This window comes from Ptychodera flava, chromosome 4 (assembly GCF_041260155.1).
Source record: "Ptychodera flava strain L36383 chromosome 4, AS_Pfla_20210202, whole genome shotgun sequence".
In the NCBI taxonomy this organism is placed as follows: domain Eukaryota; kingdom Metazoa; phylum Hemichordata; class Enteropneusta; family Ptychoderidae; genus Ptychodera; species Ptychodera flava.
Genome location: NC_091931.1, coordinates 45,322,094 through 45,338,748, shown reverse-complemented (window position 1 = coordinate 45,338,748; position 16,655 = coordinate 45,322,094). Strand labels below are relative to the sequence as shown.

Here is a 16,655-nt window from a genome sequence, read left to right as displayed (position 1 = left end):
CATTTTTTACATATTTTACACGAAAGGTTTGCACGAAATACATTTTATGATCGGGCCGGGTCTAGATGGGCTTGCACGAAATACATCCTTTACATTTAATACATTCTTTACGATGAATACGTTTACATGTATTACATTGATGACATGAAAGTTCTGCACGAAATACATAATAAGCTCGGGGCAGGTTGTAGATGTGGCTTGTAAAAGTTCAAAATGGGCGAAAATTGTCCTAGCAACGTACATTACCACTGAGCGACGCTTAGAACAAGTTTGACATGACATAGTGTTACATAATCTATTGTTATTCAGCACCCATTCACACCTATGGACATGTTGTTGTTGTTTGAGCTTATATCCCTGCGTTGAATTGTCGCAGCACCGTCTAAGGAAAAGACGTAGAGTTAAAAACACAAAATAAAAGAAGAAATTAAGGTGGTCTGTCCAACTCTCCCTTTCCGTTCTTCAGCAAAACTGCACGCTTGGTGTGGATTGTATATAGGTACTCCCTACTCCAAAGTTCGATGAAATGTCTAATTTAAAAGGTTGTTCGCATCCGGGTGTCTTGTAAAGTCTAAGATTATCTGTGTAAAAAGTTCGGGGTTGAGTACTGTTATCCTGTATGTTGACTGTGGAATGATTTCTTGGAGCTTGGTCTGGTATTTCAACCTTACATCTGTAAGGCACTAAGGAAATGTTGTCTTGTTTCTGGTTCGAGGTTACATAGTTTGCATGTAGGGTCAACGTTGTATTGATTGAAGACGGCTCTGTTGGACTGTAAAGTATACGTTCCTGTGAGGAGTCTAGCTTTAATTGACGCCCTCTGTATGTCATGAGTATTCTGGTTTACTGATGTCCATATGTGATGAGGGGATCCAATCTTGTATAAGTTGGTGTTTAAATATTTTAATGTTGATTTCTCTTTGGCTTGATCCTTTAGTTTTTCTTCCCAGGTTGACTGTACAGTACTAATAACCAGGCGTTTCCAATGTTCTTTTCTTGGGGGTCTTGCAAAATCATAAATGGAGATGGTAAGTTGTAGTTGAAAAGTAGTTTTCGAACTTTTATGAACCAGGAATTGTCCGAGAGAGTTTTGAGTGAAAGTTGCCTTTCAGCTAGTTGTCTTTCTATTCCATTTTTTGTGACAATACTTCCAAAGAGTGTAAGAATCTTGATATGGATTTGTGCTTCAATGGGTAGAATTCCAAGTAAGATGTATGTAGCTGGATATGCAGTTCTATTTGGAAGAAACTGGAGCTGTTTGAGGGTTGTACTTTGATATTTCTCTAAATGAGAGATATTTGATCCTGTGAGTTGACATGCTTCCAATCCATAAAGCAGTATGGGTAGAACATAGACAGTCCATATATGCGCTGAGATATGTGGAGATAGTCCATTACGGCCATGAAGACCTGCGCCCAGTAGGGAGTAAACAGTGGCTCTTGCTTTATTAATAAGTAAGTCGGTGTCTATCTTCATGGAATGTTGTCTGTTAACACCCAGGTGTGTGGTCTGTGGTGTGATTTTAATTTGATTATTCTGAAGTGTAACTGTTTTGGGAATTATCTTCTGAGATTTTCCGAAAATCATAGAATGGCTTTTTGCAGGTTGAATGTTGTAACGTTCTTTTGATGCGTAAGTTGTAACATCATTGTGCATAGCTTGAAACTCTGATTGCGAATGTGACAATAGAGTGACATCATCAGCGCAAGTCAGATGAGGTATGGAAATATGACCAATTTTGGCACCTTCGTAGTTGTCTTCCAATGATAACAGAAGCTGGTTGTTGTAACGCTTGTAGTGGGTTGCTGACATCACACCACCCTGTCTAACACCCTGTTGAATTTGGAATGTTTGTGAAGTTTGATTTTCCCATTTAACCTTGGATACCATATTTGTGTATAAATCTTTAGTTATGGACCAGAGATTATCAGTTACACCATCAAAGTATAATTTCCGTAAGAGAGATGGATGTGATACAACATCAAACGCCTTTTCAGCATCCAGGAAAGTAACAAACAGGGGGATCTTCTGATCTGTAGCTTCTTGAATCGCCTCAGACAGGAGGAGAACTGTATTAATTGATGAGGAGCCAGAAGTAAATCCGCTTTGGAATTTGGACTGAGAGAGTTGTAACATAGGATTAATACGTTGAAGAATAACGTTTTCAATTATCTTCAGGATGACTGACGTGACTGTTATACCTCGATAATTGCTCGGAATGTTTTGAGGACCTTTTTTGTGGATGGGAGAGACAAGTCCTATTTTTAGAGAGTCTGGAATCTTGGAAGATTTGAGAATATAGTTGATGATCATCGTAAGGTTAGAAGTCAATTTATCACCACCATACTTGAAATGTTCAACTGATAATCTGTCATTATCAAGTGCTTTATTTGTATGCATCTTATATAAAATCTTCTGGACTTCTTTGGTAGAGACTGGGTCAGGCAGAGAGTAATTTTCTCCAGCTAATATTTCAATCAGATTTGTGTCAAATTCCACTTGGTTAGCATAGTGACTATCAAAATGTTCCATGTCTTTGGGTAATGCAAGAGATGAGAAGTAGGCTTGCCAACCATCACATAAATTGTTACTTGTAAATATCTTGTCATCTATGATAAGTTCAGTAGTTGAATTGTGAGATTCTGTTTTTCTTTGCTGTTTTATGAGTTTATAGAAAGTTCTTGTATCTTCAGTTTTGGCGTTCATGATTTCTGTGATTTTCTTCTGTCTTTTCTTAGCAATTTCTTGCCTTTGTAGTTTTCTAAGTTGTGATGCTGATGCTTTTTTGGTCTTCAATAGGGGGTTATTGCTTTCAGTTGGGCGACCAGCTTTTTTCCAAATCCAGTGTGCAATCTTGGAGTTCTTTATAGCTACTGCAATCTCATGATTCCATATTCTGTTGGGCTTTTGTTTGACAGTCATTTCCATTTTGTAACTTGGAATACTTGTATGTACAGCTTGGTGAACAGTGTTAATAAGATGTTCCAATTGGATATCTAGTTCGAAAGAAGATGAGATATTGTCGATAGGGTTGAGGTGAGAGTTTATAACAGACTTGTATACTTCTTTATCGCATTTTGACCAATTTGGTTTCATGGAGATTGTGGTCTTGGTGGTCTGTATAGGTTTCACAGTTGAGAGGTTGATAGTTGTTGAAACTGGAATATGGTCTGAAGTGTTTATTGGTGACATTTCATGGACTATTGTTTTATTGGTGCAGAGTTCTTGACTGTTGCTGAAGAGAATGTAATCAATTTCAGAACTGTGTTGTTGATTTGGGTGATAAAAAGTTGGTTGTCCTTCTTGAGTTGAGAAAAGGTTATTTTCTGTACAGAACTGTTCAATTTTGGTATCTCTAATAACATCAAGTCTTCTTGAAAGGGATGCATTAAAATCACCAGAAAGTATGATTTGGTGTGATGGGGAGTACTTATAAATGAGTTCCTGTATTTCGTTGAGCATTGAGTTGAATTCCATGGTACTTGAGGTGTTTCCTCTACATGGCATATATACTGTAATGAGGCATATTGGTGTATTGGAGTTAATTTCCAGAATAATTAGTCTTGAGCTGCCATCAGATTTTTCCTTGATAATATTAGAAAGAGCTTTTGGATATAAAATTGCGGTACCTCCATAACCTCTAGGGACTTGAGTGGGGGGAATGGGATCATCTTTATCAACACATTTCACAAAACATCTGTGGTTGGTGGACAATTCATCAAGGTAAGATTTTTCAAATTCAAAGAGCCAGTGCTCTTGTAAACATAAGATATCTGTGTCCATCAGTAATTGTTGGATGTAGAGAGAGTTTGCTTTCACATTTTTTGTATTGAATGTAGTTATCTTAATTGGCGTGAAGTTCGTATTTTTCGTACTGCTGGTGGGTAGGTTATCTAAATGCTTCTGTCCAGTAGATAATTTGGATTGGTCTGAGAGGCTCTGCCATTCCCTAAAAAAGGCTTCCTTGTGGGACTGGATTTCTTTTGATACAGAATATTCCTAGACGGAGAAACACGATTGTTTGCAGGTAAGGATTCAGAGATCGGTATACTGGTAGATGTAACTGGAACTGTGTTTGAGATTGGAGTTTCCGGATAACCTGTTTCCGAACGAATATCGTTCTGTAGGAGTACACTAGTATTCATCATATCTTTTGTTGAAGAGTCAACTTGATCAGCAATATCATTGTGGTTACTGAGTTGGCATCAGAAACTATGATAGAGTAACAGCATCAGAAGCATGTTCAGTCAAGGTAATGTTCCGAGATGAAGATCTGTCAGGAGAAATGTGTGTTGTTCTTGGAGTGGGAACTTGAGAAGAATGATTAATGTTCTGTTGATTTTGAATATTACGAGTATAGTTCTGGTGATTCAGTTGAGCTGTTTTTGTGTAGTTGGGTATAAAAGGACGTTGACTGGAATTCTTCATTGCAGCTGGATGTGGTCTTACAACATTTGGATACATATATGGCATCATGAACATATACGGGTTATTGAGAGGATTCATTGCTGGTAATGAGAAGGGTTGTTGTAAATACCATGGTTGTTGATTGAAGAGGATATTTGGATTTATAGGTTGAGGAACTTGTTGTTGGATGAAAGGTTGCTGTATTGAGTAATGAGGTAACATACTGTGCTTGAGTAACTGTATTTCATGTGATAGTTGAGTAAGTTTTGTATCTTGTATTTGTTGTTGAAGTTGGATCAGCGTTGTATCATGATGTTGAGTTCTTGTGCCTGAGTTTTAGTAGAATTTACTTCTTCAGGTTGCGCTGCTAGTTTAAGTCTTAAAAGTTTGTTGGATTTCTCAAGCTCAGATATTTTAACTTCTAACTTTGAGATAGTGGATTTTGCAAGTGAAAGATGATCAATTGCTTCAGATAGGTCTTGTTCTTTCTCCTTGAGTTTCTTCTCTTTGAGTGTAAGTTGGCGCTCTCTAGTTTTAAGTTCTTTTTCTTTGTTCTGCTGAGTGTTCACTTGGATTGGAGGCTTCTGTGCATTAATAGTGTAACTGATTGGTCTACCATTAGAATTGAAATCTTGATTGTTATCTTGGTTATTTTGTTCTGCTCTTGAGTTCTCTGATCTATTACAGGTAGGAGTTGTAGACACAGTGTGAATTTGAGTGTTAATTGTCTTATTAGTTGAGAGATCATTACTATGTTGATTGCCATCAGCTGTTGGAGCAAGCTGAATCTCTTGAGAAATACATGCTGAACAATTGAAGGGTAAAGTATCGCATAGTTTTAATCGTTCATAGACTTCATCAGGGATTTGTTCACATTGTTGGTGGAACCATAGAAGACATGCATTGCATTGCACACCTGTAGATACATCAGTTTTACAGTGAGGGCACTGTGAGGAGAGGGTGGAGTCATCAATATTTTGAGTAAGGGAAGACATCTGAGTGTTCAATGTACACGTCTTCTTGGATGTATTATTCTTGGAACATTTGTCTTGATTCTTGTTTTGATTGGAGAGGAGATGTATTTTTTTGTGTTGTTCTTATCCACTTGCATAGGTACTGGAGTAATAGAATGGATATTATGATTATCATGGGAGTCAGTCGAGACATCCAAGGAACCAGGATGTGACACATTGCCATCGGATTTCTGAGAGGATTGAGGTTTGCAATTGGACTTCAGGGAATCAAGGGCGTCTCTGAGTTGAAGATCAAGCTGCTGGATTACATTGTTGTCACTAAGTAGTTGTTCTAAATCTGGCAAATGTTTTTGCTTGAACTCATGTATGAGTGATCCATTTATCAGTATAGTAGAATTGGTATTATACAGGTTGATAGAGAGTTTTTGTTGACTTCCTTTTGACCCATCTCTCAGTCGATTAGAAAGCTTAACTTGTTGTTCTATGATATATCCATTATTGTCTTTAATCTCAGAATTACTGCAATACCATGTTGATGAGTTGTTGCTGAATTTATCGAAAATGGCAGTCTTCATTAATTCATATGCTGCAGTGCTCAGAGTAATTAGTAGTTGTCTACCACGGTCTTTCTGTTCAATGCGGTAAAATTCCCTGTTGCATGCATTTAACTTCTTGTCAATTGCTTTTTTACGATTTAAATTATACTGTTTATGCTTACTGGTCAATGGTTGTCTTGTGGGAGCAGGAGAGTCAATGAATTTCCTTGGGGGGTTTCTTTGTCTCCTTGGTCGTTGCGCAGGATTCTGTGTTGTTACAAGAGTTGACTTGTCCATATTCATTGTTGTAGAAGCTAGAGCCATACGTAACTGGAGTATAGTATTTCGGAGGAACCCAGAAGTCCGATAAAAACGTCAAACGAGTAACAAAAAGCGGATGGGTGAGGTCCTTAACGTGTCGAACGGAAAGGGAAGTTGAACAGATTAAAATCCAAGATGGCGTCAACACCACGCACACGTTGGTGCTACGTACACTCACTAGAGAACAATAACTTGAAGGAACGACGACACACGGCGACTAAACGACGACGACGACACTACAGGTACAGTCAAAAACTCACTTCACAGCACTTCACAAAACCACCAGTACCACCACCAATAAAAACAGAAGGTTAAAATACCAATAAAGACGATAAAATCTTCACTTCATACGATAAAAACTTCACTTCATACGGAGCATTAAAAAAACGTGGCGACCATCTTGAAATTCATTGTTCTTCGAAGTCCAGATAGTTAAACCACGGCCCCTGTAACGTGTCTTACGTGCGGACATTTTTACGACAAAATGTATTAATTGTACAGAATGTATTTCAGGCAAGGCCCGCCTAAACTCACGATAAGGTCGGGCCATCCCTCCCAACCAAGTTCTGATAGTTTGTGCGGACATGTTATGAAAAAAAGCATTTAATGTAAAGAATGTAATTCGTGCAGACCTTTCATGTAAAGAATGTATTAAATGTAAAGAGTGTATCAAATGTAAAGAACGTATTTCCTCAAAGCACAGCTAGACCCGACCCGACCTTAGAATGTATTTTTGCAGAACTTTCATATTATCAATGTAAAAATGTATTAAATGTAAAAAATGCATATTGGGCAGACCTTTCATGTACTAAATGTAAAAAGTGTAAAAAATGTATTAAATGTAAAAATGCATTTCGTGCAAGACTCCCAAACTCCCGATGATGTCCGATAACTCCCGAGCAAGGCCCGAGAGTTCGGTGTATTTCGTACGGACATTTGTTGAAAAAATGTATTAAATGTAGATAATGTATTTCGTGCAGACCTTTCATGTAACAAATGTAAAAAAATGTATTAAATCACACAGGAACATAGACAGAGTCGCAACGGGTATTGTTTAAGGCGTGAAGCGGTTACGTAACCCATCCATGTTCGCCTCGCCTCAGGTTGCTCTCGCCTCTCTTTCCGAAGAGTGCCGACCATGCATCCTTCGGTAATTTTCGGATTTCGCCAATTGTTAAGCGAAAGTATGTTCAGCAAAGTTTGTGTTGTTGTTGTCGTGTGGTGCTGAGCGGAATTGACGTGCTGGCGGAAACGGGAGTGTTTTGAGCTTCAGGAAAATGAGTTTTACCATTTTAATGATTCCCCTCATATTTTTATGAATATATAATGAGTGTGTTTGACCCAAATTTTAAAGTCTTTTATCGATACTGTCTGGTTTTACTCAATGGTTTACGGTCAGTCATACCGTCTTTTAAACGTGCGTCAAGAAAGGACATGTTTATGAAACTGCTGGCGTGTTATGTTTTGATTGGCGTGAAGCAGTGTTTCTGGCCTGACAGTTCACAAAGTAACTATGGTTGCTACGCGACTGGCAGTACGATGCCATCTCGTCGTATTTTTCGCATAATCTCGTGTAATTATCAACCACAAACAAAGCCTCCAAAAAGTTTAACACCTTTGAAGCTCATTTTAATATGAAAAGCCAATAGTCTACCAAGACGACCATGGAACAAAAGGCATGCAAGCGTTGCACTCTGTTTCACTCTGTTTCTCTGTGATTAAATGTAAAGAATGTATTTCTTGCAAGCCCAGCTAGACCCAGCTAGACCCGACCTTTCGTGACATAAATGTAACTCATGTATTAAATGTAAAAATGTATTTCGTGCAGACCTTTCATGTAATACATGTGTGACCAAGATTTTTGATAAAATATAATGTATAGTTTCTTTTGCATTGTAGTTATCAGCAACACGCATTCTCTTTGTGATGCATATCATAAACTGTTACGTCATTGTAAGGCGCCCTCGCGAGGCAGAGAGGTGACATCGGTCTCTTTGCTAACATGGCTGCCTTGAGTAGGTTGGTAACTTTCTGTCACTGTTTACAATCGCTCATAAAAATGTGTAATCTTTGACATCCGAGTCTATTACTGAGATGGAATTGATATTTAGTGTCTAGAGAACTCTCAACTGTAATATTTATGAAGGATGTTCAGGATTTCGTGAATTTTGAGCATTTATATTGAGTGGATGGATTTGTTATTGATAGTCACATGTTGCATTGTAGTGCTATGGCCGAGCTGTTGTTTGTCATTGCTGCCGTCAGCTATTTGAACTTTCTCAGCTTTAAGCCTTGAACACATTGATGCTCAGTAACCTAAGTAATATCCTCTGCTTTCCCAGAATTTCTGTAAACAGTTTTGACGAGTTTGGAAACAGTTCATTTTGTTAGCGTCAGTACAGTTACTGTGAAACATGCCGCAATATGATTCTGTTTGCCGTGATATGCATTTTTGAACAGAGATTGTAAGTTTTGGTTAAAGTTAGAATGATATTTTTGATACAGATATTTTGTCGACTTGTGTAAATAAGTATTGTAATTCTCTCTTTGCTAACATGGCTGCCTTGAGTAGGTATTGCCATGGACAGATGGAGCCGCTGACTGAATAGCAATAAAGGCATTAAAGTTGCAGTGTTTAACCATGTCTGCGAGTAAGTCAGTGTATGAAAGTGACACGCTTTAAAACTACACAACGCAATGCTAGACAACATCGACGAACACAACCGAACCGACGGAAGGGGACACAAATGTATTAAATAGAAGAATGTATTCGTACATGAATGAATGTAAAAAATGTAAAACGTGCAGAATTTTGACTACTGGCCATGGATGGGGCATTTGACAACAGCGAATTTATTGGTCATAAACGTATACAGCTATATCGTCATAAAGTAATGAAGGAAAGTTGTAAAATGTGAAAATGCTTGCAATAAATCTTTTGCCGAAGACAGATTTAAAACTTTAAAATCACGCTTCACTCACGCACAGTCCATAATAAAAGAGGAAAGTGAGACAAGAAAACGGAAAGCCTTACAACTGAGAAGGACGACACACGGCAGCAAGTCAAGTTTCAGAAATCAAAGTTGTAACATTACACTACCTTCCTACTTCGGTAAGAGTGTTTTATATTCATTTTCCGCTTGTAGATGGCTGTTTACTTTTCATCATGGAAGGATGGGTTTATTCTTTGCCATGCTCTGAATAAATCACCGACTTTACATTCTGTCGCTTTCCAGTCGGACCTCGTCACATTGACATCCATTGTATCATGAAAATGCAGAAATTTGTTAGTCAAATTTTCCCCACTTAACCCATGAAGAGTCATATTTACTGGTCATGGTCTAAATCATAGATTACGAATTATTACGTTGGTATACCGGTACCATTTAAACGAAAAGCACGAAGCATCGACAACTTTGCCCGAATAATTAAAGGGACATTAGCTGTAACTTTTGACTAATTTTTCACTTCTCTGTTTCAATGTATCAACTACAGAATTTTACTATAATCCGATCATCATGACCAATGCCCGGTGTCCTGCTTGCCAACACAGCCTGTGTATGTGAAATGACCATTGTTATTGTTGATAAATGTATTCTAGTCCGGACCTGAATACAAAATTTAAACAATAACAATGCAGATTATACTCATATAGGGTATATTTATGAGCTAAATATTAGGAATTTCTCCATGGTTCAGGGATTCAAACCAGAAACTGCAGATGATACACAGAACAAAAAAATTAAAAAATGACCAAAGTTACAGCTAGTGGATCTTTAAATAAAATGGAAGACCATAGTTAGGTTGGAGACAACATGTACACCTGAACAAAATGCCGGGTACATTGAAAATTTATTTTTATTTTAATTCTTCCCTGCTTGGTCATAATATTTATTACCAGGTGGTGTCGATAAGAGTACTTTATCGTCCTTTGAGGTCATTTGAAAACGATATTTTTATAAATTACTCAATTCATGTTCCTTAACATTTTATTGTCGCTGTGCATCACGCAATGTAATTGACATGTTTTGGACTAGCTTGACAAATACAGGCTGTCAGCAACCATTACTTGTCTGGGATTTTTCTAGTAATCATGAAGGCTGTCTTCTCTTTGGTGTTACTGTCCGTTGTGGCGGCAACCGTTGAATCATTTGGTAAGTTTCTCCAAGTCAATGGCCGACAGTGAGGATGAATTTTAATGCGCTTATCTATTCTACATTGAATGGCTTCATTCCTGTCCTTAGTTTTTTAAATGGAGTTTTGTTGTTTTCATTGCAAGACTATTTGAATTTTAGTTTAATGTGCTCGAAACATCCAGTGTTGCCAACACACAAAATGTATCTTTCATGTAAACGTGGTTTTTTGCAGATAATTTCAGAGATATCTCTGTTCGTATCGTTCGATGTATTAATCTTAGGCCTCCAAGGCAATTTCAGGAAGACTTCATCAACGGCTTGATACACGTTGGAGGCCCAGAGCCTGCCGAACTTGATTGTTGCGACCCTATTACCTGCCTCTTTTATGGTGCATGTCGAGGTGAATGTCCTTGTGTCTCTTAATACAACTGGGAATGTACGTATTCATTGAAGTATTTTTGCCAGATTTTGTGCATGCGAGTTTACAGTTTTATAACGGTCTTCTTTTCCTTCATTACCAGTCTGTCATCAGACATTTAAAATGTGGTTATATCTTTATGAAAGTCTTAATTCTCTTGATTCATGAAAATATTTAACGTTTTGGAAGACATAAATCGGTATTTAAAGTCTTAAGTGGCCATGGAAGGCAGTACTTCACTGAACAGGTATAACACAGAAGCATGTACAGACAAATAAATTTCATTTACTGATCGGAAATGTTTTTTTATCTCACGCAGTTACAGTTGCTATTGAGAAGACTATACTGTAGAAGTCTATAATATGACGATGAAGACCCCGTTACTATGAAGTCACTAGGTAACAGCCTCCATGTTGACCATGGATCATCTTAGTTACCTCGTTCTCTGTTTTAAGGAAATAAAAATGCAATTCGTAAGCAAAATGGATGTGACAAAATTTATTCTTTTCTTGAGTTCTGCCTCAAAGTTACGAATTCTTTTCAAAGTAATTATTTCCTTTACAAACTACACTGACATCTGAAACATCATTAGAGTCCTTGTGGGCTTCTAATTTTCCTGATGTGTTTCCCTACTTATCCAACATCAACTCTTTTCCGTAATTATAACGTTATAGGAGACGTGGAAAGCGTACTTCTGAGAAACTACTTATCGCCACATAACCATAAGAAGGGGGAAGTAAAAGGAGGGCTCTTCAACATTATTCAACATCTATGTCCCTTCTATATATAACTGCGCCAAGTCTGTTGATAGGGTAAGACATGATGCAGATTGCTAAGCTCTCTGTACGCCAGAAGCTATTGGAATTTGTAATAGTAAAATTACTAAGGGGAGAAAATGAATTCTGTATGGTGTTCTGTTATCGTATCAAGGCTTATTGATTATCTTTGTCGAATCGAGCAACTATCCTTTAGCATTGCAATAATTCATTTTCAATCTGCAGATATTTATAGAGATATTTTCACCTTAGACATGGAAGTGCATATCTCACAGACAATACAATAGCTGTTGTGTGGATGCTGTACGACTGACACAACTAATCTAGCGAATTTCTTAGTCTTAACTGTTCATACTGCATTTATTCTAGGAAAATACACGTTTTGGTACTTGTCTGCAACCTTATTGAGTTACGTCGTGGAGTGATTATTTTTCAAGTTTTCCGTTAATATTATGGTTGGTTCTTTAGGTTTGTACACTTCTGGATACCTTCACTCAGGAAAGGTACACATTACATTTCAGTAAATAACTGAGTGCCTGCGATAAGCACATTTTATAGAAACACGATTGCGTACCAAATAACCGTTGATTGGCAATTATCTATAAAAACAAAGAAGAGGACCTTTAAATTTACTTCCAAGGATTCCTCCAGTTGCATATGCTGTAAGGCTCCTTATCATGACATATGCTAACGAAATAGTTCAGGAAAAAGGTGCAGATGTTCTCATTGTATGTCCACATTTTGACTCGATGCGGAACTCATTAACATACGTACACATCACACAAATATGACACGATATCGGCTAAACTTCGCTGTAATAACCCCTGTATTTTACATGAACATTTTGGTGATGACTGTTTTCGTCTAGATATTTCGACCTTGTTCGCTCGATGCTGTTGGTTCAAAAAGATGTGATGGAGACCATGCCACTTATTGATACAATTTCGTTTAAGGGCCATACGACTTCTTCGATTGGGTGCGGTAACTATTAAAGACATATCGAGCTGCTCGTCTTTGTACTTTCTCAATATTAATGACATCAGTCTCCCTGTACGGATCCCACACAGTGGGTGCGTAGTCCAACGTAGCTGTAACAATTGCTTTGTAGGCTGTTTCCTTTTATAGGGCGGCAGCTATTAAATGTGGCGGTTTCTGCGAAGTAAACCAAGAGTTTCATTAGAGTTTTTACAAACATTCTATACTCGTTCCAACCAAGTTCAGATATCAAGATACATCCCAGATATTTTTTTCTGATGGTTTGTGCTTTAGTATTTTGCATCTAGCATGAAAGTCTACATAAGCGGTTTACGTTTTCTAGTAGCTGAAATACTTAGCACTTATCTACGTGAAAGGACATCAGCCACTAATCTGCCCAGATAGCTAGACTATTAAAATCAAGCTGAAGATTTTGATAATCTTACTCTGATGTGATAGTAAGATAGGCAATTGTGTCATCTGCAAACAGACGAACTATTGAGGTCATTGATGTAGAACAAGACAAAGACGGGGTCAAATACGCACCCTTGTGGGATATTAGACTTGACTGTTACAGCACTTGAGCATTCACCTTCTTCAACTACAACTTCGCCAAGATGTGACGGAAATGATCCATTTTAGAGTTTTACCCCTTATACGCAATTGTGTAACTAATGAATCAGCAAGCTATGACTGACTCGGTCAAAAGCTCTTGAAAAGTCCACTATGAGGAAATTTATTTGTTTACCATGTTCCATGTTGACTGACAGGTCACCAACAAGTTGAAGTTGCTGGGTTTCGCAAGGGTTATTCTGTCTAAATCCATGCAATGGGTAATAATGATAGAATACACCGCAGCACGAGTGCAAATACCGCTAGTACAGCGCGCTTGCACTCACAGGTTATGGGATTCTGTTATTATTACATATGTTTAAGCAATACACCCCGCCGCAGGAGGGTATACACGAGATTTTGGTACATGCGCGACATATAGCAAGAGCCGATAGGCGAGTGCTATATGGAGCGAATTGTACCAAAATCGAGTGTATACACGACTGCGACAAGGGTTATTGCTATTATATTAGGGACTGGTCAGTTTCTTTGGCCTGGGGGGAGGGGCCGGAGGATTATTTTTGCCGACGTCAAAAGTGGCTGACCCCCTATTCCAACTTTCGAAAACAGGGTGACCCCCCCCCCCCTGCTTGCGACAAAGGTAAAACAAAAGGTGGAATATAAATGGAATAATTCAGTGTGTATGTTTAAACATTCAGTCATTCTGTGTTTAAATGAAATTGTTGTCATGTCAGTTGTAAGATAGGAACTTAACAGTGTCATTGTAAAGTTTGAATACAGTATTTTGAATGAGCTGTGAATGTACTCCACTCTTTTTATGCATAAAGCAGATGTCCAGAACTGTTGTAAGAAAAATGTGATTGTGAAATATTAATGCATGTTGCTTTTTAACACTGAATTCTCATAGAGGAAACAGAATAGTGTCAGGAACTTGTCATGCTTTTCATATGAACTGCACATTTCATCATGATCAATCACTTTGCAAAACAGACTTTCAATTTACAGACATCAAGATATATCTGACATAATATCTCTGATAGGCCTATATTAATTTACTGCGCTCGAAGGGCGCGCCGAAAAATACTAGTATGCCAGATATATATATATATATATATATATATATATATATATATATATATATATATATATATATATATATATATATATATATATATATATACATATCTGATATATAAAGTCATGTAGCTGAAGGGTATGCTGAAAAATATTGTTTGATATTTTAAAGAAATGCGCCCGAAGGGTGCCACGTCGAAATATAAAATACACTGACCCCCTATTGGGAATTTCAAAAACATGGTGACCCCCTTACCACCAAAGTCAAAAACAAGGTGACCCCCATGAATCCACCGGCCCCAAGGCCGAAGAAACTGACCAGTCCCTTACATCAAGTTGTTTGTCTTTGTTGTCTTACTTGGTATTTTGGTCACTTTAAATCCCAAATGCAGAAAACGGACGTATGAGAGATCGAACGTCGGAAATTCAACGCCCGAGACCGAGCATTTTTGGCCCACGCGGTGGGTGCAGCCAATGTTATAGGCAGTGTTAGTCTGTATGTGTGTCTGTAATATGTCAGTGTGTGTTATGGATTTTTGTCGTCGATATCTCTCAAACTTGTTCATCAAATGTCACGTAATTAGGTACGGCAGAATCTTTAGGATTGGAACTAGATCTCATTAGGTTTTGGGATGTTGGTTGCATAGTTCAGCAGAAATAAATTTTTGAAGTGATATTTTGAATTAATTTTGCTCATTTTGCTCATTTACATAGCAGGGGAGGATGAACTAAATTATGAGTGGAGCACATAGAACTTAGAAATAGTATTACCGTGACCAGGGTTTTTAGCTTGTGTGTTCATTCGAATGAGCTTTTGTGCTACTGATGTTTTAAATTCTCTATGTATATCTCTCTTTGTGTTTGTCTGTCTGTCTGTTTGTTTGTCTGTCTAAGAATTATGACAAAGAATGACACTATCCATTTGTGTATGCAACTAACTTTCCTCATCACAGATATATGTGTGCATTGACCTGACCTACGTTTGTGTATGCAACTAACTTTCCTCATCACAAATAAAACTTGCTAAATAAATTGAAAATACTCTGCTATAACATTAGTCCAAGTAGTTTAGCATTTTTGCATTACTAATAACTAATGGACATATTTAAGAGACTTTCCTACTAAGGTATATATATCAGTATAGTCTAGAAGTTGACAAAATGCCATTTACATTTCATTACTACAGTGGTGCAATACATGTCTTCTACAAGTAGTATTTTCGATATAAATATAAGGTATAAAGTTACTGATCCAATAACAAATATGCCACCTATTTAATATATTAAAACTTATGAAAAAGTGCCGAGTAACCACTTTTGCATCAGTGGTTTCAAAGGAAACCCTATAACTATTATGTTGTCTTAAATCAGCATGGTGACATGGTTTTTTTATATTTTTCAATAAAGCATCTTTCAATGAATCATTCGTGGAAATACCAGAAAATTGCCACTATTCCTAGTAAGTGTTTGAACATTTCTATATGCAAACCTATGCCATGAGCAATTTTGCTTAGCCTCTTGATAGTCTACTTATTCTACCTTAGGGTAGCATTAACACATGGTAGAATAAATTATCCACAATTCAGCTTGATTTGTACACACAACGCTAGAATGTTTACAACTTTTTCCGTTCTGCCTGAAAGCAGTAATATAAAACCTCTAGATAATTAATTAATTACTTCTATTAAAATATCTTTAGATATTTCATTATAAATTTCAAGGAAATCATTAAAAAACAATAAAAGTCATATTCTACAGGTACTATAAATGCCAGACTTCTTGGTAGTTAGTTATGACAAACTGAAGGAGTCAGTCTGTGTGAAAAGCCAGCATGTAAATTTCTTTTGTCTTTCTCCTTGGAATAACCAGTATCCTTTTGTTTCATAAAATAAGTGCAACTAGTCTCCCTACTTTCCATCACCTCATTCTGTATGCCTGAAAACACAATCAGTGGAAAAATTTACAAAACTTGTATCTTCTTTCTCAATCAAGTACATTTTTCTAAATCATTTGAAATAGGAATCTAGAAGAAAGGTGTCCATAAAAGTACGTTTTTAGAATTTTAAAAACTAGTCTGTGAATATATGTACACACGGGAGACACAGTAGATCACTGAGGAGTTTTCGAGTGTACCAATCATGATGGGAAATCTCCAGTACTGTATAACTGGCTGATGAAACTTTTATTAAAAAAAAAAACAAACATCAAAATAAGGAAATTGGTGGCAAGGTCCTATGGAGACAAAAGTTATATAGAGTAGTAAAAACCCAACCCTTTAGTACAAAACGGTCCAGCCCTAGATCACGTGCAACATCAAGTGCGCAAGCGCATACAGTCAACGTCGTCATGAAGGCAGTTGATCCAAGGCCGACATGATTAGCAGCTAGCAACCGTGATCGGTATGACTGTTGCAGAGTGAAGTATTTCATGTAGCTTTGTTTGAGAAACATACAGTGATATTTTGTT

General features: G+C 37.3%; 2 long non-coding RNA genes across 2 annotated transcripts in view; one reads left to right on the top strand and one right to left on the bottom strand.

Annotated features, from left to right (window-relative positions):
- Positions 1-16,655, bottom strand: part of LOC139130539 (uncharacterized) — a 76,146-nt gene that overhangs the window by 38,242 nt on the left and 21,249 nt on the right. The window lies entirely within an intron of this gene.
- LOC139130538 (uncharacterized) lies at positions 9,267-11,240 on the top strand. Its single transcript, XR_011551901.1, has 4 exons — positions 9,267-9,350; positions 10,327-10,392; positions 10,656-10,810; positions 11,112-11,240. It is a non-coding gene; the product is annotated as an uncharacterized lncRNA (long non-coding RNA).